The sequence below is a fragment of the Aquarana catesbeiana genome, linkage group LG01 (assembly GCF_042186555.1).
Source record: "Aquarana catesbeiana isolate 2022-GZ linkage group LG01, ASM4218655v1, whole genome shotgun sequence".
Taxonomy (NCBI): domain Eukaryota; kingdom Metazoa; phylum Chordata; class Amphibia; order Anura; family Ranidae; genus Aquarana; species Aquarana catesbeiana.
In genome coordinates this window covers 123,531,877-123,559,233 of record NC_133324.1, presented here as the reverse complement: position 1 = coordinate 123,559,233, position 27,357 = coordinate 123,531,877, and the positions used below count along the sequence as shown (strand labels likewise).

The 27,357-nt window shown below is 43.8% G+C and overlaps 1 protein-coding gene across 1 annotated transcript in view; it reads right to left on the bottom strand.

The window, feature by feature from the left end:
* ADAMTS6 (ADAM metallopeptidase with thrombospondin type 1 motif 6) overlaps positions 1–26,238 on the bottom strand; it is a 504,558-nt gene extending 478,320 nt beyond the window's left edge. The window contains exon 1 of the mRNA XM_073623564.1: positions 25,874–26,238. The gene's annotated coding sequence lies outside the window, so the exon portion shown is untranslated. The remainder of the gene's footprint in view (positions 1–25,873) is intronic.
* Between the last annotated feature and the right edge of the window lie 1,119 nt (positions 26,239–27,357).

The window sequence follows — 27,357 nt, the reverse complement described above, 5'->3', positions numbered from 1 at the left end:
GCGCGGGTGGGGCCAACCCACGCTCCATGCAGCTTGCTATGGAGGCACTCAGCAGGACAGAGGGGCCAAGAGTGCCGGCAGGGGGATCCAAGAAGTGGAGCTACTCTGTCTAAAACCAGTGGACAGAGCAGGTAAGTATAACTTTCTTGTTATTAAAAAAAAAAAAAATTGCCTTTTATATCACTTTAACAATAGTTGCTGATAAGCAATGGAGCTCCTTATTTCTATGGTTTAAGCAATAAATACCTGACAGGTGATCTAACCCCACACTTACTATCCACACTTTAAAAAAAAAATTAAAGTTTTGACTTTAGATACAATTTAATCATACATGAACATGTTAAAAGTTTCAAACTACACTTTATACCATTGTTCCTGCATCTATCCAAAATAGCACCAGATATAAAGTAGGTATCTTTCTTGGTATATTCCAAATAGTGTACCACACTATTTTTCCTTTCTTGCCAATGTTTTGCAATTAGTGTAAAACTCTACATGACATACACATGAAACAAGAATAGGAACTGTTGTATTTTTATCCTACCCCTATAAAGAACCGTTGCAAAATTTATACCAGTGGTTGCCACCACCAGCTGGCAGAAATCTTTTGTAGGCAACATATTCTCTTTTGACTCACAATAATGGTGATCAGTTTACCAGCCTCTTGTATTATATCACATATGCAATGCAATAACGAGAAAATTGATTTTTTAACTGGAAATTAGCAAATCTCCAGCTTCCAGCTATTGTATTCTGACAAACGAAACCCACGGCTGTCAGAATACCTGGACAGAGACTGTAGATGAAGATCAAAAAATGTTGCATTGGAGAGTGCCAACATGACCACCCAGGGCTCAAATTTAAGCTGTTTCATCAAAGCCAGCAGAAATTCAATCCATGTATAGTCAGCTTAACAGATTTTATTTTGCTTTTTGGCTGCAATACAGTCTTACCCAAGCATGACTTACAGGTCCCAAACCAGAGGTACTGGTACTGCAGGTTAGGAAGTTCCAAAGTAAAAAAAACACAATGTGAGCAGCAATGAGCAACATTTCATTGAGATCACACAATGTCTTCCCTGTTGCCTAGCAGAGGTTTGCACTAACACCTGCACTATTCATGGCATGGTAGCTTAAGAGGATACCACAAAGAAAGGACACATAGTAGGCAAAGATCAAACTTTGCTTACTGTGTGTAAAAAGGAGAGAAACAAAAGGCTGCTAGGCACAGCTAAACTCATGTGGTAGAGAGGATAACGTCACCCACACAAAAAAATCGAAAGGAGCAGAGAGGACAGAAGAGGCCCACAGTGCAACAAAAAGCCACCGTGGAGAGGCCAGACCTGCTAGCCAGAATCGACACTGATCCACGTATAATATTAAATTAATACCGAGAAACCGAGAAACACAATATGAACTTGCAGATTTCTAGGGGAAACATAAAACTCATCTATGATTGTTTTTCATTATGGGACTCCAATCATTTATTTAAAGGCACACTCGCAGTCACAAACATATGCTAGAAATTACACATACCATCCAAGCTTAAGTTAAATGTCTTTAAATGATCATGTTTAGCATTTCAAAGAAAACAGAGCCCGACTTCTTTATGAGGTTATTTTACATGTCTGACCCAAGGTGTCCTTCTAGACTCACCTCATAAATTCATTCCATAACCCTGACTTTAATGAAGTGTATACATTACTTGCACAGAGGACAGCCATATTGTGAGCTGAAATAATACTGAACCAATAGATTCACAGGAAAGTTCATTTCATGAGTGACAACGACAGCAAGAAATGGCCTGAAAGTCCAACTCCATCTAAATGTGAATAGTTTGGGTGGACAGATCATTTGGTGCTGATAAATTGAATTATACATATTGAAACTTTGATTTTCTAGGTGACTTTGTATGGTGTTATAGTATTTTTTGCTACTGATATCTATTGCTGAGATAACATTGATTGCTGAGATAAAGCTAGTGTTAGGGTCAGGTTAAAGTGATTGTAAAGTCTTGTTTTTTTCCCTATAAAAATAAACATGTTAAACTTACCTGCTCTTTTGCAGTAGATTTGCACAGAGCAGCCCAGATCCTCCTCTTCTCGGGTCCTTCTTCTGTGATCCTGGCCCCTCCCTCCGGTTCAGTGCCCCCACAGCAAGCAGCTTGTTATGGGGGCACCCGAGCTGAGTCACAGCTCCCTGTGTGCATTCAGTCATGGAGCCCTGACCTGACCCCACCCCCTTTCTCCCCTGACTGGCTAGCTGACTTTGATTAAAAGTAGTGGGAGACAATGGCACCACTGCTGTGTCTCAGCCAATCAGGAAGAAACTCGGTCAGCTGAGACACTCCTGAACATCGCTGGACAGAGAGGGACCTCAGGTAAGTGTTAGGGGAGCTGAGGGGGGCTGCTGAACACAGAAGGTTTTTTTTATCTTAATGCATAGAATGCATTAAGATAAAAAAAACCTTCTGCCTTTACAACCCCTTTAAGCATTAGGTATAAAGATCATGTTCAGATTAAGGGGCATATAAAAGGTAAAATGTAAAAATTGGACATTTAAAATAGATAGCAATATATCCTTAAAGCGGAGTTCCACACAAAAATGGAACTTCCGCTTTTCGGAACCCTCCCCCCCTCCGGTGTCACATTTGGCACCTTTCAGGGGGGAGGGGGGTGCAGATACCTGTCTAAGACAGGTATTTACATCCACTTCCGGCATAGACTCCCATGGGAGTCTATGCCTCTTCCTGTCAGTCCGCGCTGTCTCCTGGGAAACACACAGCTCCCAGGAGATAGCAGGGACCAGTTACGATGCGCAGCGCGACTCGCGCATGCGCAGTAGGGAACCGGGAAGTGAAGCCGCAAAGCTTCACTTCCTGATTCCCTCACCTAGGATGGCGGCGGCAGCTGCCGAGAACCGAGCGGGTTTTTTTTTTGGCGGTTTAGGTGGACCCCCGCTTTAACCACTTACAGACCGAAAGGTTTGGCTGCTTAATGACCAGGCCATTTTTTGCGATGCGGTGCTGCGTCACTTTAACTGATAATTGCACGGTCATGCGATGCTGTACCCAAACAAAATTGACGTCCCTTTTTTCCCACACATAGAGCTTCTTTTGGTGGTATTTCATCACCTCTGCGGTTTTTATTTTTTGCGCTATAAACAAAAAAATGAGCGACAATTTTGAAAAAAAAACACAATATTTTTTACTTTTTGCTATAATAAATATCCCCAAAAATATTTTTAAAAAACAAAACAAATAATATTTGTTTTGGCCAGCAAAAAAATATTTAAAAAAATATTTTTAAAATTTTTTTTCCTCAGTTTAGGCCAATATATATTCTTCTACATCTTTTTGGTTAAAAAAAAAATCGCAATAAGCATATATTGTTTGGTTTGCACAAAAGTTATAGCGTCTACAAACTATTGGGAAGGATTTATGGCATTTTGATTATTTTTTTATTTTTTTTTACTAGTAATGGAGGTGATCTGCAATTTTTAGCAGTACTGCGACATTGTGGCGGACAGATCGGACACTTTTGACACATTTTTGGGACCATTGACATTTATACAGCGATCAGTGCTATAAAAATGCACTGTTTACTGTGTAAATGTCACTGGCAGGGAAGGGGTTAACACTAGGGGGCGATCAAGGGGTTAAATATGTGTTCCCTGGGTGTGTTGTAACTGTGAGGGGATAAGACTGACTAGAGGAAGAGACATACCGTTTTTTCCTACTTAGTAGGAACAAACAATATGTCTCTTCTCTCCTGACAGAACAGGAATTTGTGTGTTTACACACACAAATCCCTGTTCCTGCTCTCGTGCACGCGATTGCACATGGCCGGCGGCAATCGTGCCCTCTGGCAACACGCAGCAAGCGTGCGCTCGCACCTGCTATCATCTTTAGAAGGTACAGACGTAACCATACGGCAATTCACAGGAACAAACCACTTTGTCGCCATGTATCGGTGTGAGCCGGTCGGCAAGTGGTTAACATGGTTGTAAACTCTTACATACCCAGTGAAGTGACTGGCCTCAGGTAATACACAGTTCATGAAACAAATCCTCCTACATAAGTTGTACCTGTTTATCTAAAGCTGTCTTTCCCCTACATCCATTCAAAGTGCAGAATTTATACAGGATCTCTCAGCTCTGAAAAGCAGAGGGCGGAGAGCTGAAGTTACATCAGTAAGGAGAGCTCTGAGAGCTGATTGGAAGGAAGGGACACACACCTTTCACACAGCACACAGGAACAGAGTTCCTGTGTGCTGGAGCTCTCTCCCGTTACCTTTTTTTTTCTTGTTGTCAGGAAAACTCGTCATAAGTGACTCATGCTGATAGCAGAGGAATGAAGCAGCAGACAGAAATGACACTTAGTGCTCATAACTGAGGGATATGCTTTGTTCATATTTCATGTCTGAGGTTTACAACCACTTTAAGCAGTGGTGTCGCGGGGGGGGGGGCGGGGGGCGCGGGCCGCACCCGGGTGACACCTGCCAGAGGGGTGATACCTGTAAGCAGCGGCACTGCTAACACCGCACGGTCCACACCCCTACACTGATCTGTGTCTCGCCGGATGTCTTCCTCAGTGGAGCGGACCAAAGCCACCTCCCCCTCCTCTCTGTTTACAGCTACACAGGAGGAGGGTGTCCGAGGGAGTCCGAGGGACACACACCACTGTGCATATTCCGCTCTGTTCTGAGGTCTGTACAGTTTGTTGTAATGCAGATACACATGTGTTGGGGGGGTGCTATGGGAGGGGAGAGGGGGTCTACTAGCACAAGTGGAGAGGGGGGTCTGCGCTGGAGGGGGTCTATACTGATGGAGGGGTGTCTGCACTGAGGGGGGTCTATACTGATGGAGGGGGTCTGCACTGAGGGGGTGTCTATACTGATGGAGGGGGGTCTGAACTAAGGGAGTGTCTATACTGATGAGGGGGTTGGCACTAAGGGGGCCTATCCTGATGCATGGGGGTCTATACTGATGGAGGGGGTCTGCATTGAGGGGGTGTTTATACTGATGGAGGGGGGTCTGCACTGAGGGGGTATCTATACTGATGAGGGGGGTCGGCACTGGAGGGGGTCTGCATTGAGGGGGGTCTGTACTGATCGAGGGGGATCTGCACTTATGGAGGGGGGTCTACACTGAGAGGGGTCTATACAGATAGATGGGGGTCTGCACTAAGGGGGTCTATACTGATCGATGGGGGGTCTGCACTGATGAAGGGGGTCTGCATTGAGGGGGTCTGCACTGATGAAGGGGGTCTGCATTGAGGGGGTCTGTACTGATCGAGGGGGGTCTGCACTGAGGAGGGTCTGCACTGATGGAGGGGGGTCTACACTGAGAGGGGTCTATACTGATGGATGAGGGTCTGCACTGAGGGGGTGTCTATACTGATGGAGGGGTCTGCACTGAGGGGTGTCTTTACTGATGGAGGGGGTCTGCACTGGTGGAGAGGGGTCTGCACTGAGGGGGTCTATACTGATGGATGGGGGTCTGCACTAAGGGGGGGTCTATACTGATGGAGGGGGGTCTGAACTGAGGGGTGTCTATACTGATGAGGGGGTCGGTACTAAGGGGGTCTATACTGATGCATGGGAGTCTATACTGATGGAGGGGGGTCTGCATTGAGGGGGTGTTTATACTGATGGAGGGGGGTCTGCACTGAGGGGTTATCTATACTGATGAGGGGGATGGCACTGGAGGGGGTCTGCTTTGAGGGGGGTCTATACTGATGGAGAGGGGTCTGCACTGATGGAGGGGAGTCTACACTGAGAGGGGTCTATACTGATGGATGGGGGTCTGCACTAAGGGGGGGCTATACTGATGGATGGGGGATCTGCACTGACGGGGGTCCATACTGATGGATGGGGGTCTATACTGTAAAGGGGGGTCTGCACTGAGGGGGTGTCTATACAGATGAGGGGGTTGGCACTGGAGGAGGTCTGCACTGAGGGGGGTCTATACTGATGGAGGGGGGTCTGCACTGAGGGGGTGTCTATACTGATGGAGGGGGGTCTGTACTGATGGAGGGGGTCTGTAATGAGACAGGGGGTCTGTACTTAGTGGGGGGTCTATACTGAGAGAAGACAGTCAATACTGATGGAGGGGGGTCTATACTGCGCAATGGGGGTCTGTACTTAGTGGGGGGTCAATACTGAGAGAGGGGAGTATGTACTGAATAAAGGGGGGTCTGTAGTTAGTGGAGGGGGGTCTGTACTGAGGAAGGGGGGTCTGTACTGAGGGGGGACTATAGTTGGTGGAGGGGGGTGACACCAATTTTTTCCGCACCAGGTGACACCAACCCTAGTGACGCCACTGACTTTAAGGAACATGTCTTATCCATTTGGATACGGGTAATCAAACTTGGTTCATGTTAGGCCCTCCAGCATTATGGTGACAACTCTAGAAGATGACTGTTGTTGTACAGCGTTGTCACTGTTTCCTCACTGCGCCACTGCACTACAGCTCTGCATCATAATGCATGAAAACTTCACATCATACTTTTATCACTTAGGGCTGAACTCAGACCAAATATTAAACAGAACACCTGTGCTCGTGTGTCCCAATGAAAAGCTCTGTCAGCATGAAAATGCAGGTACCTGTACATACCATTATTTGTATGTTAGAGGTTCGAAGGAGTTTTGAGGCTTGGGCAATCCAATATGCAATGAGCTGCCTCCTGAGCCCCTCCACTGATCATTTTGGTGTAGGCCAGATGCTCACTTCCTTGTTAAAGTTGAAATTTGCATAATAGATTACACCAGAACTCTGGGCTCTTGGAGCACTAACTTGCTGATGGCACCTTACTATTATACATGTGAGCAGGAGTACTTTTAAATGAATATGTACTTTGACCATGCATGGCACTTTGATGCTGGCCAATGATCATTTTTCCTTTGCACCAACTCAAATTGCTTTCAACCTGGAATACACTTGTGACAACCTACACCTGAAGTTCTGTATGGCTGCAGAAGGAGGGTGACAACATGTATCACTTTTGCAGTCCACAGACTCCACTCTATCTTCTGACTAATACACAAGTGATCATCCCCACTACGGGAGTGCCCAATCTGTGTTCTTTTCTGCGGTCCATCCAGGCATGTACTGGCCATTGGGACTACAGGGAGTTTCCCGGTGGGCCGATGGCTCAGTGGGCCGATTTCAGTGACAGTGGACCGCTGCCTCCCTCCAGTCCTCTGTCCCCCCCCCCGCAGTGCTCACCTCCTCTCCCTGGCTAATTATGCAGCGCGCCTGAATACAGACATGATGCTCAGGAGTCAACACTTAGAAGCTCATCATACGATCTGGAAGGAGGGCGGCCTCACTTTCCTGCCTAATCTTGTTCCATTGGGGGGGGGGGCGCCAAACTGATTCTTTGCCCCAGGTGAAATAATGTCTAGCTTCCCCACTGGTACTGCCTATAAGAGAAATAATGTAGAACGGCTAATAGCTAGTGGGGGGGGGGGGGCTTGGGTGGCAAGCCGGCATGGGAGAGACCTGTCAAAGTGGGCCAGTCTGGGTGAAGTCCAGGGCCAAATTTTTGTCCCAGTCCAGCCCTGGGTCCATCCCATCTAAGTACATCCCAATCGCATTCATTAATCTGAACAGCAGCACTCCCACCTTCCTTTCATAGTAGCCCCAAACACCCAAGAGATGGGGGGATGGAAGATTAATGCTCGTTTTTATTTAAATACTGGGACCGGATGGATAATATCCTTACACTAAGAGCCGGTTCACACGGGGGCGACTTGTCAGGCGACCTAGCCGCCTGACAAGTCGCCTCCCGTTCTGTACAATGGAACCGTTCTAATCGGAGCGACGCAAGTCGCTCCGACTTAGAAGAAAGGTTCCTGTACTACTTTGGTGGTGACTTGCATAGACTTCTATACAGAAGTCGTCTTGCAAGTCGCCGCGGCAGTCGTGTGCAGGTCGCCTCGGTGAGGCGACCTGCAAGTCGTGCCGCTTCTAATGTGAACCGGTGCTAACACATTATACACTATACATAGTAACATTTCTAGACCTTAGCCATGCCTTTAAAGACATTACTTACTGGGAACAGAAATGTTAAAGTCATTCTGTCATTCTTTTTACAGCTATATAGCCTAGAGGTCCAAACACTTTTTTCCATGTTGCTGTGACTTTAAAAGAGATTACAAGCCCCTTTATCTTTCTAACACATGCATTTCTGTCAGCTACAGGTTACCATAAAAACTTAAAATGCTCGCAGCTAATGTGTCAATGACCTAGGAGAAGGCAGATAGCTCTTCACGCACAGCTGTTTTAAAAAACATTTTTTAACTGGTCTGCACAGTTCAAGCAGCTAAGCACTAATTATCTGCCAACACCACTTTCTCACTTCACCTAAAGGTGGTCAAAGATGACGGTTGAACAAGCCGGTACAATTTGTCCCTCCTTAGGCATCTGTTCCAGCCACTGTGCTCCAAAATCTAAAAGTTGAGCATTGGTTCATGTTTGGTCTATGGAGCAGAACAGGGGAGCAGTGCGCAGCCACATCGCTATTCCCATTGATGTGCCTCACCATCTGTGGCTAGGCATTAAACCCATGGTCTCCAAACTGTGGCCCTTGGGCCTAATGTGGCCCTTTGCTTGCCTTTATGCTGCCCTTGGGGGATTATTCTTCACACTGATATGGGGAACTATTCCTCCCACTGACACCATCGGTTGGTCAGAATTCCTCCCATTGACACAAATGACGAGGGACCATTTCATCCAGTCTTCCACTGACACCAACCATGGGGCACTATTCCTCCCATTAATACCAATAATGAGATTCTATTTCTGTCTCCATACTGACCTCAGGCACTATGTAATTATTTTACTCCCACTTACCACCAAGTCTGCAGCATTGTTTACTCCCACTGACAATGAACCCCCCCCCCGGGTCTAAAGGACAGCAGTAAACTGGCCCTTCCTTTGGGAAGTTTGAAGACCCCTGCATTAGACATCATTTGATTTGCCTAAATACTAATGTGGTAGCTGAGAGCTGAATACATTTAAAGGCAAAATGCAGTAAACCATCTGTTGACCATCCACAAACCAAAAGGACAACATAGAAATAGAGACATTCCTCAGCACATCTTCCTTTTTTAAGCTGCCCATAGACCGACATTTCTTTAGACTGGCAGCAAATCACCTCTTTTGTTTAATAAGGTAAACCTTATTTTATCTGGCAAACAAAAACAGAGCAAACATTTTGGGAGAACACTTCCTTCTTTGTCAAGAAACAAGGAAGTCTTCCTCCAAAGGCCCATTAATCTTGCATCTGTCTGGCTAAAAAAAGAAGGTTTACCTCTTTAAATTGAAGGCATGTTCCACTGACATTCCTTGCTACTAGGTGGGGAGACTGTCATCTAATGTCTGTAAATGTTAGAACCCAAAATGAATGGTGGGCAATTAGACACTTATTTGTAGTGCTGTTTCGTGTTGCAGTGGTGCACATTTGCAATCCATGTGCAATGAGTATTTCCCATGTTGGATATATACACGTATTTCCCCTAGTGTAGCCTAACACTATCTTTGCCAAAGTATCACACTAAGCTGTCAAAATCAGGGGAATAATCAGGTCACTTACAACCACCTCAAGATTGGCTGTGGGCACCACATGGTAGTGTGCCAACAAGATCTGACCTCCCTATGTCCTTTATCCTGGGATCATGGGAACTTCCACCATTTCAATCCTGTGAAGCAGACAAGGAAGATGGAAGAAAAGGCATAGATCAAGGGGTACTGATCCCACAAAGCCACCAAAGCAAACACTGCTTCCACTAGAGGATCCCTTCACTCCAGACCCATGCACTTTTAGCTGTAAAAGTCTGTCTGGCAATGTTCTTCGCCTAGGATATACACAGTGCACAAGGTGGGAATTTCAAGTTCTGCCCAGGACAGGATCCATTCAACCTGCCTTGCTACAACACAGATTGTTACCCTCAAAGGGTCGGTTGTATCTGTGTAGCAGATGATGCAAGTCTGAAAAGGAGGGAGGCACACCGCTGGCATCATCCACAAGAAACTTTATTGGAGACTGCTCAGACAGAACATTGTTCTGTCATGGTGTTCTGTCTGAGCAGTCTTCAATAAAAATTCTTGCGAAATCTGTGAAAGAGACCCTCCTTTTCAACTGGCATAGAATTGTATTATTCACATAATAATTATAAGCAGGTGGGGGCAGAGTTGAGAGGGGTGTAGAAGCTGCAGGAGAGGTGTGAGGGCAACATGAAATGGCCTGCAAGACCAAATTTGGCCTGCGGGCCTTGTGTTTGACACATGTGGTCTAGACAGTAAAAGCCACATTGTCCAAAAGAAGCCACGCCTACTATGCCCTCAACAGGAGGTGGTCTAATTATCCCACAATGGGAGAGAAGAAGGATGGGCACAACTTTTACAAATATAGGTATACTAAACTAAAGCTGAACGACTTGTGGTTGTACTGGGAGATCTTATTATGAATGCTGTAAACATTGAAAACATAGGTTAGTCTAGGTCACACAGTACAAATCTATTTTGACACAAAGTATAAAACATCCCGCTTTTAAGATCTGTGATAATGCCTGTGTACATTCCCGCACGTTCACGTGTGTTCACCCATGTGCACTCTCAATATATATTAGAGCTGCATCATCTACTGCTGTTAGGTAGAGGGAGGGGGCGGAAAAAAAAAAGAAAATGTAAACATTTCCCTAGTAAAGTCCATACCTGAAAAGAAATAGGAGGGTCCCCTTGTAGTCAACCTGTGAAAGGCATAAGGTATAATACAACTCCCCACACAAAATGTTCATCAGCTACACTTGCCTATGTTGCAAATGCCACATACGTAGTGTCAATACCAAACAGAGACAACATCAACGCAGTATAACCTTGATAGGTAACCTAACCAATGAGCTGGTGAGTTGCAGACACAGGGACATTAAAACTTCCCAGCTCTGGACTGATAACCCAATAAGGAATCCCCAGTCCTACTGGCCTGACCTGAAAAGCAGAGTGTTGTTTGAACTGGAACACAGGCAGGTAGTCACCGCCAACTGTAGGATTGCTGCAGAGATAACACCAGTAGGGATAATGAACTAAGATCCTATGCGGCTTGGTTAACAAGAGAACTGTTCAGGATTTCCACATACGGCACGATCTAACGATAGCTGTAGACAACCGAAGAAGAAAAAAATAGGGCTGCCCTAGAAAGAACACCAGTAAAAATAGGAAAATCTGCATTTGTGTGTTGACTGTGGAGACTTCCATGATATAACATATCCAGCATGAATCTGCCAGCAGTTGTTGATGGTAGAAAAACTTCCAAACAAGAACAGCGAGAAACGTCCACTCACTTGAGGACACAAGAAACATTGGCATGGTGGTTGTGGGTGTGGTTATCCTGTGCTGCCAGCAGTTTTTGTCACCAGTGTCCATTTCTTCTGTAGGTGGCAGTATAACCTGACAGTCTAAAAATTCCTGTGTCCTTCTATGGATGAGAGAGTAAAAAAGTTTTGGCTGTAGTTTGGTATTAAACCCAAAGCAAACATGTATTATTGCATTCTTTTTAAGGCTTTCTTTCCTTTATTTTGATCAGGCCAGTAAGTCTGTTGTTTTTCAACAGAACAAGCTGCAGATGTAGCAGTTACAGGGTTGAGACAAACCATTTAACACTGATGGGGGTGATTACATGATCAGGTTTTATTTATTTATGAAAAACCTTCATACCAAAAGGATAACACATTACTGTATTTCTATATGTCTAGGTTCACAATATGCTGGTTTCTCAGAGACCACATTTGAGCGGGCACAGCAGCCTATTCATTTGACTGGGCTGCTGTACCTATGGTGCCCAGTGGAAAGGTCACTGCACCTCTTTCAGAAATGCATCTTTAGGAAAACTCCATAGTGCTGTGCGGTTCCCATCACACAAAATTGTACTGCGGTTTCCAGTGTATGAGGGTGCCGTAAGATTAATGGCACCCCCACGCATCTGCTAAACAGCAGCGCGTTGTTGCTGTGGGTGTGGGAAGGTATGCGATTTACACGCATTCTCACACCCCCTCAGATGTGAAACTAGCCGAACTGCTTATAAAATGTTAACAGGAGTTTAGTTTCAATTTGTTAGTGTATCTAAGTCTGCTACTGCGTCTAGCACTCCCCTCCCCCCCAGTTTACCAATGCTGCTGTCCAAACGTGTCCTTGTGCTCCTTCACCCAAAGTGGAGGCACTCAAATACAGAAGGTGTGTTACTGGCCAGATCAGCAAATGAAAACAGAGAGAGAAAAGGCCTAGAAAAAAAAACAAATGCAGCCACCACATCGAATGATTATTATGCTGAAATATCTTACGTTTTTGGCTTTTATACCGCTTTAAAGGCTAAATCCAGGCAAACAGCTAAATTCAGAGTTAAAATACAATCTGTATATGAGAAATGTTTAACCTGTCATTGTATTTCTAATTATGTGCAGGCAGTTTTATGGTCCAGACACCCCAGCCAAACAACACAGTCATATATTTAACCTCCACTGCAACAGCAGTACAAATTGGTCAGCTTGGAAAACTGGTCAAGAACACTCATCCTGCCTGCTGACTGCATAAAACAGGAGCAGCAGCACACTGGAGATGTCATCACTCTGCTCAACCTACTCTTTCCTCCTGTCGGTATGTTCACTGTCAGCACATTTGTACTGTAACTGAGCCCCATTTTACTAAATACGTCAATTATTTATTAAAAAGCAGTCTGGAGTTCAGCTATAACCTACACTATAAAAATAAATAAGATGATCAATAAGTAATTCACGCTACTGGAAGATTATTATCTGATATTCATATCTTATGAAGTACAGTCTCATCAGTCTAATGCCCCGTACACACGATCAGACATTCCGACAACAAAATCCATGATTTTTTTTCTGACGGATGTTGGCTCAAACTTGTCTTGCATACACACGGTCACACAAATCTTGTCGGAAATTCCGAACGTCAAGAACGCGGTGACGTACAACACGTACGACAAGCCGAGAAAAATGAAGTTCAATAGCCAGTGCGGCTCTTCTGCTTGATTCCGAGCATGCGTGGAACTTTGTGCGTCGGAATTGTGTACACACCATCGGAATTTACGACAACGGATTTTGTTGTCGGAAAATTAGAGATCCAGATGTCAAATTTTGTGTGTCCGAAATTCCGATGGAAAATGTCTGATGGAGCCTCCACACGGTTGGAATTTCCAAAAACAGCTCCCATCGAACATTTTCCGTCTGAAAATCCGACCGTGTGTACGGGCCTTTATTGTGAAGAGTAAATTTTTTTCCAAAACACCTGTCTGAATTGCTGTTTTTTTGTTCTTTTCTTTCTTTTTTTTTGTTTTTTTTTTTGTTTGTTTTTTTTTGTTTTACAAATTTCACACAAGAATAAAGCATTTTTTTAGTGTCAATGCTGGGGGTTTTGGAAAAGTCTGCCTTTTAGTTTCCAAGTGTGACCGCTCATCCTAAATAGCATGGTGCCAGGAAAAAACTTTTAATCTTTGGCATGATGGAAAGGATATACAGGTTGGTATACAGAATAGACAATTTTCTTAAGGGTGTCAGGTTCTCATGCTGATTCATATGCAGATCAAACAAAGAATGTTTTAATGTATATAAAGTTTTGATTATAGAGAAACTATAATGGGGTTAGGTCAATGTTGTTTTTTATTTTATATTTTGTTTAATCTCATCTGTTTGTTTATTATGAATCTAACATTGGTATATATTTATTCCAGTTCGTCAGTGTAAGAGTATATTTGCACTACTGGTTTTATTTAGACTATATTATGCTAAAGCTACCTCTGTACATTTTAGCCCCTGTTCACACTGGAGCGACTTGTCATGTGATTTGTATTCAAATGATGTAACTGCGCTAATCTAAACAGGTGCTCATTCAATAAAGTGCCAATTATTATAAAGTGCAATCTATCACAATCTTAAACCATAAACATATGATAATAATCCCCAATGTCCATTTCCATTTGACATATGTATTCAATGTGCTCATGTGCTTCAATTCTCATCTGTGCTGAGTAACAATGACTTTTCACCGCTTCATGTGCCACCACCACCTTCTTAAATGGTCACTCACCAGAGCCAAGAAAAAGTTTTGCCTTTGGTTCATATAAGGATAACCACTCCACTATCCTGGAGTTCCTCCAATTAGTTAGCCACTAGACACTCCTTATTTCTCCATGCCAAATATTGGTATCTCATGAAAATTGAAAATTTATCATTGCGCAGTATGTTTATAAAAAAGATTTATTTATAGCCAGTAAAAATACATAAGGAATGTTCACTCACATTGTATAGTGCCTTAGATCGGCACTGAGTCTATCCAGTGTTCTGTTATGGGGCTCTATTGCGCCGATTCATTCCTCATTCCCGGCATGCGCTTCAAGCCTCGTTTTGGTTTGGGTTATTGACAGGAAGTGACGTCCGTAATTACCCAGAAGCCTCTACACATTTCGCATACACACATGCGTCAAATGGCAATGGACATTGAGGCTTGATATCATATATTTATGGTTTAAGTTTGTTATAGATTGCACTTTATAATAATTGGCACTTTATGGTCACGTTGCACTTTATAGATTTAAAGAGCTAGGTTGGTATATAAAATATAAGGTATAAATACGTTCTTAGTGGTAACATTGTATGAGCACTTGTTTGGATTAGTGCAGTTACATCATTTGAATATACCTCTTCCTATAGCTATGGTATGGGACATTTTAACTGCAGCAGATCAATTTTGTAATAATTTTTACACACATATATATATATTTTTTGCGCCGGTGACACTATTTCACATTGTCATGTGATTTGACAGGTAAAATTGCATGAGAAGTGGCACGCTATTGTCAGCAATCACAGTGTTCAAATCAGTGTGACACTGATTTTGCAGTGCCGCATTGATTTGAAAAAGTAGTTCCTGCGCTACTTTTGGTGATTTCAAGTGCGACTTGCATAGACATCTGTGCATGAAGCAGCACAGATGTCTTTTAAGTCGCACCAGAAGTCACACTGACATGCGGCTTTGAAATCGTGTGATTTCAGGTGAAGTTGCACTATTTCAAAACAGCATTCAATGTGAACGAGGGCTTAGATGGCCCTAGTTGAGCACAAATTTGTTCTTAGACCTTGGGGAAACCAGAGTGTGTTGCTCTGCAGAGAGGGAATGCGTGATGGCAGCCTTGTAAGTACAAGGTTTTTAACCTGTGAAATGGGACAAGGTGTATTTACCTGATAGAGAGAGATTGTCTATTGGTGGGGCCAGCTACTGTTGGGCTGATGCCAGACAGCTGGCTCTGGCGCTAGCATGCAGGATTGCTTAGAGGCTGTCTCTTTATCCCTTTGCCACCACTCCCTGTGTATCTGAGGAAGGGAGATGTCACTCCGAACCCTAGCGAACAAGAATCAGGCCAGTGAAAAAGCAATATCTTGCTGCAACGGGAGCAATTCCATAGGGAAAGCGCTGGTGCTTTGTCTCTAGCAGCATGGCAGCAGAATCATCATTCTGAATTCAGCCTGATTCATTAAACAATGGGGTTGATTTACTAAAACTTGATAGTGCAAAATCTGGTGCTGTTCTGCATAGAAATCAATCAGCTTCCATAATGCATCTGAAACGTGGCAAAATGCATCAAAAAAAGCACCGGAACACATATGCCCTCAATTGAACAACACCTAACTATATCCACAATGCTCCCTATACCAAGATATAATGTTATTTTGTCTTAGGCTTTAGACCCCTTTCACACTGAGGTGGTTTTCAGGCATTTTAACGCTAGAAATAGCATCTGTAAAGTGCCTGAAAAACGCATCCTATTCATTTCAGGGTGACTTTTCACACTGGGGCGGTGCGCTTGTGGGACATTAGGAAAAGTCCTGCAAGCAGCATCTTTGTGGCAGTTTGGGAGCTCTGTATTTAGAGCTCCCAAAAGCCATGCCCATTGAAATGAAAGGGCAGCACTTCCAAAGCACCTGAAAAACTATTCAGAAGCGCCGCAACACAGGCGTTTTTAACCCCTTCTTTGGGGTTAAAAGCAGGCCGCTAGCGTCTAAAAAGCAGGGCAAAAGCAAGTGGCGCTTTAGTGCTAACGCGGCCCCAGTATGAAAGGGGTCTTAGGTCATGTGGGATCTTGGAACCAGAGTTTTTTTATGCAGGGAAGTTAAGGGAAAGTTCTTTATTTACCCATAACAATAATCTGATTTGGTAAAGTTGACATGTGTCCTGCACATGTAGTATACATTTTAATGAGAGGTCCTCTTTATTGTGTAAAGCATGCAATAGTAAATGTCATATGTTACCTGCTCATCAGTAAATATTAGAGTTAGCAATGAACAGCCTACACAAGAGGTTTACAGAGCTAAATAGCTGAAGGTCAAATTACAAATGCAGCTGAATAAGTGAGGGGAGTGACACTCAGTGGTAAGTCACCAACTCTCTGCTCACTGAAGACCGAGAACTGAGCGATCAGCGGTCTTTGGTTGCTCAGTTCTCGGTCTTAGAGGTGGCGGGAGACAGGTGCACCATTGGATTGATCTAGGTAAGTATGACTGTTTGTTTTTTAAATTCCCAAACTTCTCTTTTAATGATTTTGTGTACTTTTAGAGCTCATTCACCCTTGTCACCCTTTTTCCAGATGTGTTTTCCATTATAATTAACATGTGTTTATGTGCATGAATGTGAATATACACATCAATGTGCGTTCAAGTGCATTGACATACGTTTTGATTTGTTACTATTTATTTTAATAGAAAACACATCAGCAAAAAAAGACGTGAATTAGCAAGACAAGCAACCAGTATTTTCAGGAGTCTCTATTCCCAGCAGCACAGGTCTCCTTTAAACCTTTTGCTCATTAAATATAAATATATATGGAAGGATTTTAGTAAAACTGCAGCACACAGAATCTGTGGCAGCTGTGCATAGTAACTTATCAGATTCTAGCTTCAGCTTGTTCAGTTAAGCTTTAAAATTGGGCAGCTTGAAAGCTAAAAGTTGATTGGCTGCCATGCATAGCTGGTCCAGATTCTGGCTGCTTCTGTCTTAGTAAATTCTCCTCATTATATTCTATTTAACTGAGGTTGTTATCTAACTATCTATACTACCAGTCTACTATTATTTTGGGACACTGCCTTCCTTGTTGTTATGTTGCTCTTGTAAACTTTACAAACAATAAAATACTTTAATGTTCGTAATAAGATACTTTATAATTTATAATATTTTTTTTTTATAATAAAAAGGGCAAAGTTTAGCAGTAAAGGGGCTGAATCTAGTAGAAAAAGGGCAGGATCTAGAGAAAGGAGAAAAAAGGGGCAGGCTCTATCAGAAAAGAGGCAGGGACTAGTAAAAAGAAGCAGAACCTAGAAGAAAACAGGCATGGTGTAGTAGGGAAGGGGCAGGATCTATGTGAAAAAGAACAGGATCTAGTAAACAGGAGCTTGGCTTAGTAGAAAAGGGGCAGGATCTAGTAAAAAGGAGCAGGGTCTAGAAGAAAGGGGGAATGGTCTAGTAAAAAAGGGCAGAGTCTAGTAGAAAACAGGCAGGGTTTAATTGGAAATCAAAAGGACTTAGCTGAAAGGGGAGCAGGACTTGGTAGAAAAGGGGTAAGGCTTAATAAAAAGGGCAGGCCTAGCTAAAAAGGAGTAAGGTTTAGCAACAAAATACTTTATAATAAAAGGGGCAGGGTTTAGCAGTAAAAGGGGCTGGGTCTAGTAGAAAAAAGGACAGCATCTAGTGAAAAGGAGTAGGGTCTAGTACAGTGATCTCCAAACTGTGGCCCTTTGCCTGTTTTTATCCTTGGGCATTATTTCATCCACTGATACCAACTATGGTAATTCCACCCCCCCTCCCCCCACTGACACCCAGTGAGGGGGCACAATTCCACCCAATGACACCAATGATGGGGCACAATTTCTCCCAATGACATCCCAACGATGGGCCACAATTCCTCCCACTGACAACAAAGATGAGGCATTGTTTTTTTCCCACTAACATGGGGACCTTTTCTACTGCCAGTGGCCACAGTATACCCCCCCACCCCAAAAAAAAATAAAGTCTGAAGGACAGTAAAATGACCCCTTGTTTTGAAAGTTTGGAGACCCCTGGTCTAGTAGAAAAGGGGAAGCCTCTGGCAGAAAAGGGACAGGGTATTGTAGAAAAGGGGCAGGGTTAGGCAGAAAAGGGGCAGGGCTTACCAAAAAAGTGGCAGGGCTTTTTTTATCAGACTTAGACATCAGAGCACTCATGAAAAGTCACCCATATGTATTCTTAAGAACAGCTCCATTACAGAAACCAAGGCCTGGCACACTGGAGCTCAGCAGACAAATGGACTTGAATATAGGGCAATGTGTATCATGTATTAACCAACAGTCTGGGTCATATAATCTGGGGGAGATTTACTAAAACTGGAGTACTCCGAATCTGGTGCAGCTGTGCATGATAGCCAATCAACTTCTAGATTCACCATGTTTAATTAAGCTTTGGCGGTGGCTGGTGCTGGAGGATTTTGGGGGGGGGGGGCGCAAGCGGGCCCCTCCAGGTCCGCACTCACCCTACGGCGGAGCCCTCCAGCTGTCACTTCCCTGGTGCCCGGCGCCATGGCTTCTGTCTTGGCCCGGTCTTCTTTCCGAGTTCTGGGTCTTCCTGTCCTGATTGGCCGATGCTGATTCGCTGGTATCGCAGGGTGGGAGGGTTTGGGGCACAGTGCTCTGTGCCCCAAGGACAATGTGAAACTGGCCAATTGGGGCCTCAGGATGTGGTCACGTGCTTGTTTAAGGGTGACGGACCTGGTAGAGACCTGTTGGTCTGGAGCCCCGCACAGTGCACGGCCACACAGATGGTGCGGGCTGGGGGGGGCGGTGCCCCTGTGCCCCTTGTGGACTGGCCGCCACTGTTAAGCTTTGACAATAAAGTCTGGAAGCTGACTGGTTTCTATGCAGAGCTGCATCACATTTTGCAAACTCCAGTTTTAGTAAACCCCCCCCCTTTTTCTTATATAAAACACACTGTCAGACAATGGTAATTGCAATTATTTGGATCTGGTATAAGACCCAACAAGCCTTCCACCCTTTGTACCAGAAAAATAACAGCCACAATCTGATTGGTAGAAGCAAGCACCAGTTTTTAAGCAACAGCCATGTGTAAAGTACTGTTACCCACAGCAAGCAAATGACGTTCCACTGTACAGAAAAGAAGGAGAGGAATTCTGATTGGGGTACAACATCATCATGTCACCTTCGGACCTTATGTACTAAAAGTGGTGGTAAACCTCAGACATGAATGAACAAAGCATATCCCTCTATAGTGTGTACTTGCCTCAATTAAGAGCACTAAGTATCACTTGTGTCTGCTGCTTTGTTTCTCTGCTGTCAGCATGAATCACTTCTGACAAGTTTTCCTGACACCAAGAGAAAAATGGTGATGGGGTGGGAGCTCCACATGATTGACAGCCTCAGCTCTGTTTCTGTGTGCTGTGTGAAGGGGATGTGTCCCTTCCCTCCAATCAGTTGTCAGACCTCTCCTCACTGAGCTCTGCAGAGTGCAACTTTAGTGCTCCGCCCCTTTTTTCTGAACTCTCACACGAGTTTAATTTCGGTGTATCACCTGAGGCACTCACTTCACTAGGTACATGTAAAGGTCATATGTGTGGGCAGCCTATTGAATTAGGGTGTGCACCCCAAAGCTCAAACACACATGCGTATATATATATATATATATATATATATATATATATATATATATATATATATATTTATTGTATATAGACGGTTTCAGAAGGGCAGTGGACAGTGTCGGTAGAGCGGGTTTGTGTCAGTAGGGCAGTGGACAGTGTCATTCAGTAGAGCAGTCGACGGAATCAGCAGGGCAGTGAATTTTGTCAGTGGGGCAAGGGACGGTATCAGAAGAGCAGTGGATGGTCTCAGTAGGGCAGTGGACAGTGTCAGTAGTCTTTTATTTTTATTATTTATTAATATCGCCTCTTGGGGGTCAGGAAGGAATTTTTTTTCTGCAGCAAATTGAATCATGCTTTGCTGGGTTTTTTCGCCTTCCTCTGGTTTAACTGTGGGTATAGGATTGGGTATATGGGATTGTTTGATATTTGTTTATTTATTTTTATGGATGAACTTGTGTCTTTTCTATGTAACTATGTAACTATGTAATTATTTTTTACAATTTTATTTTTTAATTATTTTTCACAATATTATTATTTATTATTTTTTACAATATTATTTTACAATTGTTTTAGGAGCCCCTTTGGAGGACTTTGCTGAAATATTAGGGGTCTAAACAGACATCTGATATCTCACTTTTGAGACAGAGAAAGGGACTAAGATTCCCCAGTCCCCTTCTCCCCAGCCTCAACTGCGCTGGCTCCTTCCCCACTCTCCATCCTGAAACATCCCCGCAGCATCTGGCGGTATAGGAGAGGAGGGAAGCCGGCAGTGTTGTGGCATGGGGGACACTGGGGGGTGGGTCTAGGTAGCAGGGAGAATCTGCACCACACAGGGTGATAAGGGTGTGCCCCGGCACATCCGGCACACCCCGTGCGCATGCCTATGGTAAGGGTTTACAATTACTTTAATACAAGGCAAACATGCAATCCAATGGCTTGGTAAGGGGCTATAGACCTAACAGACTTTATATATCAGCTTACTATAAAAGTTTTTGGAGAGCAGACCATGGGCATATTTACCGCAAGGCAAACAAAGCGTTTTGCCTGGGGCAGCATTTTTTAGGGGTATGGCATCTGAACCGGGATGATATGCAGCTGCAGGCATCATCCCAGTATCGTTTTTTAGAGTCAGTGGTCAGCTCTCTTGCAATAGCAATCGGAGCAGTTTACAAGCCAAGCAATTGCTATCACAAGCAGAGAGAGGGAACGACCCCCTTCCACTGCCTTCCGCGGCTCTCCTGGGCTCTCTCGTCCCACCGGGAGACCCAAGCTACTAACCAGCCGGCGCATGTGCTAGCTGGCCAGACAGCCAAGCAAAGCTGGGATCGGCTTTCCTCAGCTATTTGTAACAGTAAACGGGAAGCGATGACATGACATCGCTTCCGGTTTACTCATGAACCATTGGCGCCAGTTTTGAAAAATCAAAATCATTCAAAAACACAGATCTTGGTGTTTTGAATGCTTTTAAGGGCAGAGGAGGGATTTGGGGTCTTACAGACCCCATATCTCTCCATAAGCAGTACTTATTACTGTCTATTGCTGTCACAAGGATGTTTACATTCCTTGTGACAGCAATAAAAGTGATTACACGCAAAGGTGAATGTGCATTTCAGTCCCGCATGCACACAAACAGCAATTGTCGTCCCGCACATGTGAGGTATCACAGCGAACGTCAGATCATGGGCAGTAATTCTAGCACTAGACCTAAGGCTGGGTTCACACTAATGAGAATTGGATGTGGGTTTCCCTGCATCCAATTTGCATGACAGGAGAGTGTGACCGGCTTTCAATGGAGCTGGTTCACACACCTCCGGGGCATCTGCAGTCCGAATTGCAGAAGGGTCCTGGGTGTCTTCTGGTCCATTTCAGGTGCAAATTCTGCCAAAAATTTGGACCTGATTCGCACTTGAAACAATGAACATACGTGCACAGCCCCCCCTGCTGTGAGCTGCGGCCGCAGCTAGTGGGAACCTGCCCTGAATCTAAAGTGGTAACCCGTGAAGGCTTTTAAAGCGACGCCTATAAATAGATGTACGTTGTTTGTCGCTGTTGCACGGGTGTGCATACGGGGCCGCTGATAAGGCAGTACAGCCAGTCTTGTAGTTCCAGGCTAGGCTCTATCAGCTCAGTAGGGGGGCCCAGGAACCTTTAGGCCTGATTCACACCTATGCAGGTTGCAGTTTGCATATTCTAGGTGCATTTTGCATTTTTCAATGCACATTTTTGATCCAATGAAGTCTTTGAAACCAAAAACCAGAAAAAAGTCCCTGGCCCTTTCCAAGAAATGCACAGATGTGAATGTGACCAGGGGCGGCGTGTCCATTAAGGGCGCACGGGCGCCGCCTCCCCTTTCCATTACCGCTGCCACCACCTATTCATGTGTCAGGCTCCTTTTTAAGATGCGGGGCGCATTAATTACAGCGGCGGGGGTGTTTTTTTGAAGTACCTGATTAGAGCCAGAGGCTCAAATAGGCTTCAAAATATATGGGCTCATGGCGCAGATCATTGTACTCGGAGCACACCCAGGTGTGTTAGAAAAGCAAATGAATATTCGCTTTTCTAACACTGAATCGCCTCTCCACCAATCAGGAAGCTCGAGTCTGATACCTGTTTCCCAATTGGCTGAAAGGACAGGCAATCCTATTGGACACCTAGGAGGAGGAGGAGGGAGATGCACGGCGGAAGCCGCTGTGATCCACAGGAGGAGGAAGAAAGAAAGCTGCCATTTGCAGGACACTCTGCCCGCCCCCCCGCTCCCTAGATGGGGTAAGTGTGGGGCTTTAATGTCCCACCTGTCCTCCTGGGGGGAGGGGCTGCCTCTGACTGACCGGGGGGGGGGGTGGCTGTTTGCCGCCCCTCCCAAAGAAAAAAACACCAGGCACCACTGAACGTGACCCATAGGAAACCATGTTAAATGGCCTGTAGTGTGTTTCTGCAAAACTAAGAATGCACTAAAAAATGCACAGGTGTGAACCAGGCCTTACAGTGCATTTCTGAAAAATAAAAAAAAGCGCTTTCTAAAGCCCTGTAGGAGCAGCAATCTCAGTTTGATCAGATGTTCTGGAGGCTAGAGGAGAGATCTGAGGTCTAATAGACCTCAGATCTCTCCTTAAAGAGGACCTGTCATGGGTCATGCTATTACATGTTCAAAGCTTGGGCAGGGGAGGTGTCAGTGGTGGGGTCAAGGGTGGCTCAAAGGGGACACCAAAAGGTAGGCTGTACAGGGCCCCATGATTTCTAACCGTGGCCCTGCGTGCACAACTATAAAAACGGCTGGGGTGGGACAAATTTAGATGGGGGGGGAGGCATTTTTAGTCTTGCAGCAGCACTGGAGCAGACAGTTATGACAACTTTGCTTTAATGAGTTATACATGGAGTAAGAGTTTTAATAAATGTCCATTTCTTAATGTCCATAGCACACCTTGTTTTCATGGAGTGGAGGAGGTAGATGTCTAGCCTGCCTCCAGCTGATATTCCCTTTACCATCCATCAGCAAAGTTAAATCTATTTGGATAAAAGGCGTGTGACCCAGACATCTGGCACCAATGTGCCTTACACACCGGCAGTCAGATAATAACAATCCCTCTCTATGCTCCCCTATGGGCTCCCTCTACACTGCACGACTGGAAGAAATTAGCGCAGCCAAAATATCAGATTTAGAAAAAAAAAAAAAAAAGAAAAGAAAAAGCATTACACACAGGTATGTGATCCTCTGTTTGAACAATATCTTCATTTCCACTAAGGCAAAGGAATCTCCAGTTTCTGTTGTACTACTACTGGCAACATCCCCTGCAAGCCAGTTCAACAACAGCTGGAGGTGTCACCTAAGACTGCATTCATCAGCTGGAAGACAAATGGGGGGGGCAAGCAGGTTACGTCAATACATTGGCAGCATGGCACCTCCAAATTTCTATTTAAACCTCCAGCTGCCAAAAGTAGAAATAAGAACCGCTAATAACCCAATAAATTATTCTTCACAGTCACAGCACTGACTAGTTGAGTTTGGGGTCCTGCAGATCTCTGGCACCCACAAAGCATGTTTAGTTAAGCTCAACACGACTGGAGGAAAAGAGGGGGGGGGGGTTCAACCTCACATAACCCCTCTATATAGAGTTCCCTATGCAGCCAAAACGTACTCTTCCTATGATCGCTGAACTCCTTCACCTCACATAGACAAATCTAAGATCCCAAGTGGCCAGAAGGAAACCCAAACCGCACTGTTAACATCTCTTTGATTAGTCTATTAAGAGCTTAACATATCCTAGAGCATCAGACGGAGCGAACACGTCCATGCTGCCCCTCGGAGTCCAGACACAAGCTATGCACTTGTCTGACTTCTTAAGCAGACTTCTCTCTCTCTCTCTCTTTTTTTTTTTTTTTTTTTTTTACATGAAGCATACATGTTGGCTTCAATTCCTCCTCTAAAGCACTGGACTTTTTTTTTTTTTTTTTTTATCTACTACTGCTGAGCAGTAAATTGATTGCAAGCTCTTTTAACATTATTCAGCATTTAATCAACTCAGCTCATAGACAAAATAAGAAGCGAATCAGTGCAGAAGTACTGAATACATTGCTGGTTACATTCAATAATACTAATAATCACTGACATGGCAATGACTGCAAAACAGGAAAAAACACTTTTACGTGCACTATCAGCTCTGGAATCCTAGAATATGTAAAAATATAAGTGATCACCCATCCACATCACACAGAAGGCAGCAAAGGCATAAGATAATTCATAAGGAATACATCAAATCAGAGATTGACAGTTCTGTTTACATCAATAGATAATAACAATCAATCGATGATCAACGACTGAAAACAGTGCTGTGGTTACATCGCATCAATAAAGATTAAGAATGGCTGCATTGCATCAATAAATGATAAAAATCATTGACCAGATATTGTCAACACTGAAAGCAATGCTGGGGTGTCATTGCATCAAGAAAGAGTTAAAAAAAAAATCATTAATCAGAGATTGACAGTGCTGTGGTTACATTGCATCAATATATAATAAACAAATCAATAATCAGAGTTTAGCAATGCTGTGGTGACATTGTTACAATATATAATAAAAATCAATAATCAGAGAATGGCAATGCTGTGGTGACATTGTATCAATATATATTTTAAAAAAATCAATAATCAGAGATGGGCAATGCTGTGGTGACATTGTATCAATATATATTAAAAAAATCAATAATCAGAGATTGTCAATACTGAAAGAAATGCAGTGGTTATGCTGAGACAATAAATTATAATGGTTACACTGTGAAAATAAATATTAAAGATCAATGATCAGAGCTTGCAGTAATGTGTTTAAATTGCATCAAGAAAGAATAAAAAGAATCAATAATCAATGCTGTGGTCATACTGTACCAATAAGTCATTAAAATAAAATCAATAATCAAAGATTGGCATTGCTGTGGTCATACTGTACCAATAAGTCATTGAAAAAATCAATAATGAAAGATTGGCAAAGCTGTGGTCATACTGTACCAATAAATAATCTAAAACATCAATAATCAGAGATTGGCAATGCTGTGGTCATACTGTACCAATAAATTATTTTAAAAAAATCAATAATCAGAGATTGGCAATGCTGTGGTCATATTGTACCAATAAATTATTTTAAAAAATCAATAATCAGAGATTGGCAATGCTGTGGATACATTGCAGCAATAAGTAATAATGGTTACATTGTGTAAATAAATAATAAAAGTCAGTGATCAGAGATTGGCAACACTGAAAGCAGTGCTGTGGTTACATTGTATCAATAAATAATCACACTGGTTACATTGCATCCATAAATAATACTAATGGTTACATTGCAGCTCTACATAACACCAATCACTGGTCAAGGCAAGGCTCTGCAAAACAGAAAAGGAAATCTAAAAAAGACTGAAAAGAAAGTGACTTTTCAAAGCTAATGTAAGTGCTTGCAGTGCAGAAATGCTGCTAGTAGATGTCATAGAAGTCAATGATCAGCCATTAGCCTGGCAGTGGAGAAGGCAGTGCTGGGCTCCTAGAAGGTGATCAGTAATGATATAATAACAATAATAATAATGAGAAGAAAAGTGACAGTTGTGAGGAGCAGTGAGTCATGTGACCAGTGCCCCCCTGAGTGTCAGTGACAGTTGTGGGTGAGTAGTGTCCATAGAAGAATGCTTCTTACCGTTCGCATGTTGTATGAGTGTGGTGAGGAGACAATGAGCACAGCCTGCTGCCCATTCACTCAGTGCAGACAGCACACATCTCCTGTAGCAGCAGTAAGAGTAAGAGCATCATCCAGCAGGTCTGTCCTGGTGCCACCACCATCCTTCTAGCAGTGCACAGAGATGGCACTAGGACTGGGCACAGTGCTGTGTATGGGTTGTGCTCTCTCTCCCTCTCTCTCTCTCTCTCAGCCTTGCCTGGTAATGAGTGACAGTACATGTGTGTGCGGAGAGCGGAGTGCAGAGAGCCCCGTGTTGGAGCTGGAGCGGAGACTCATAGCTCTGACCGGCCTGCAGCCAACTTTACTTCACACAGTATTTTGGCAGCTCAGCAAACGAAGGGGAGAATGACGTCACAAGTGCGCATGCGCGGCCCCGGCTCGGAGGGGGTGGGGGGGGGATGGGGACGGAGGGGTGCGATCAGGGGAGCCCGGTGCACGGTGCCGAGCCGGGGATGAGCTTCTGATAGGCGAATGGACTGCTCCTGGATGCCGGGCTGTGCTCTGCTCCTCTCCGCCTCTACACACTGGCCTGCAGTCCAGGATTTCCACTGTCCCTGGAAAGGTCCCAGCTGTCCGGGCTGGGCGGAGGGGTTAAAGGCATAGGTCACCTTTAGTAAGATGGCAATACATGCACCAAAAAATGTGTGTTGGTTGAATCTTTGCAATGGAGGCTGCAGAGCATTGTAACTGTGATCGGATTGTCTGTGGGGCAATGCATGGCTTCATGCAGACTGTCCTTCCAGCTCCATAACAGGGTACAGGCTGAACTTAGGCCAAAACCAGTGTCACATGATCGCACCCCCATCAGCAGTGTCCGTGAATTGACCTAATATAGGTCAATGACATCATAAGTAGGTAAATGACCTCATAAGTAGGTCACTGACATGATAATATAATCAATGGCATCCTAATATAGGTCAATGACATCATACATAGGTCGATTACATCATGATATAGGTCAGTGACATCATAAGTAGGTCGATGACATAATATAGTCAGTGATATCATAAGTAGGTTAATGACATCATAATATAGGTTAATTACATCATAAGTAGGTCAATGACATCATAATATAGGTCAGTGATATCATTAATAGGGCGATGACATCATACATAGGTCAATGACATCATAATATAGGTCAGTGCCATCATAAGTAGGTCAATGATATCATAATATAGGTCAGTGATATCATAAGTAGGTCAATGACATAATGATATAGGTCAATGTCATCATAATATAGGTCAATGACATCATAAGTAGGTAAATTACATCATAATATAGGTCAGTGACATCATAAGTAGGTAGATGACATCATAATATAGGTCAATGACATCATAAGTAGGTCAATGACATCATAATATAGGTCAGGGAGATCATAATATAGGTCAGTCATATCATAAGTAGGTTGATGACATCATACATAGGTCAATTACATTATAATA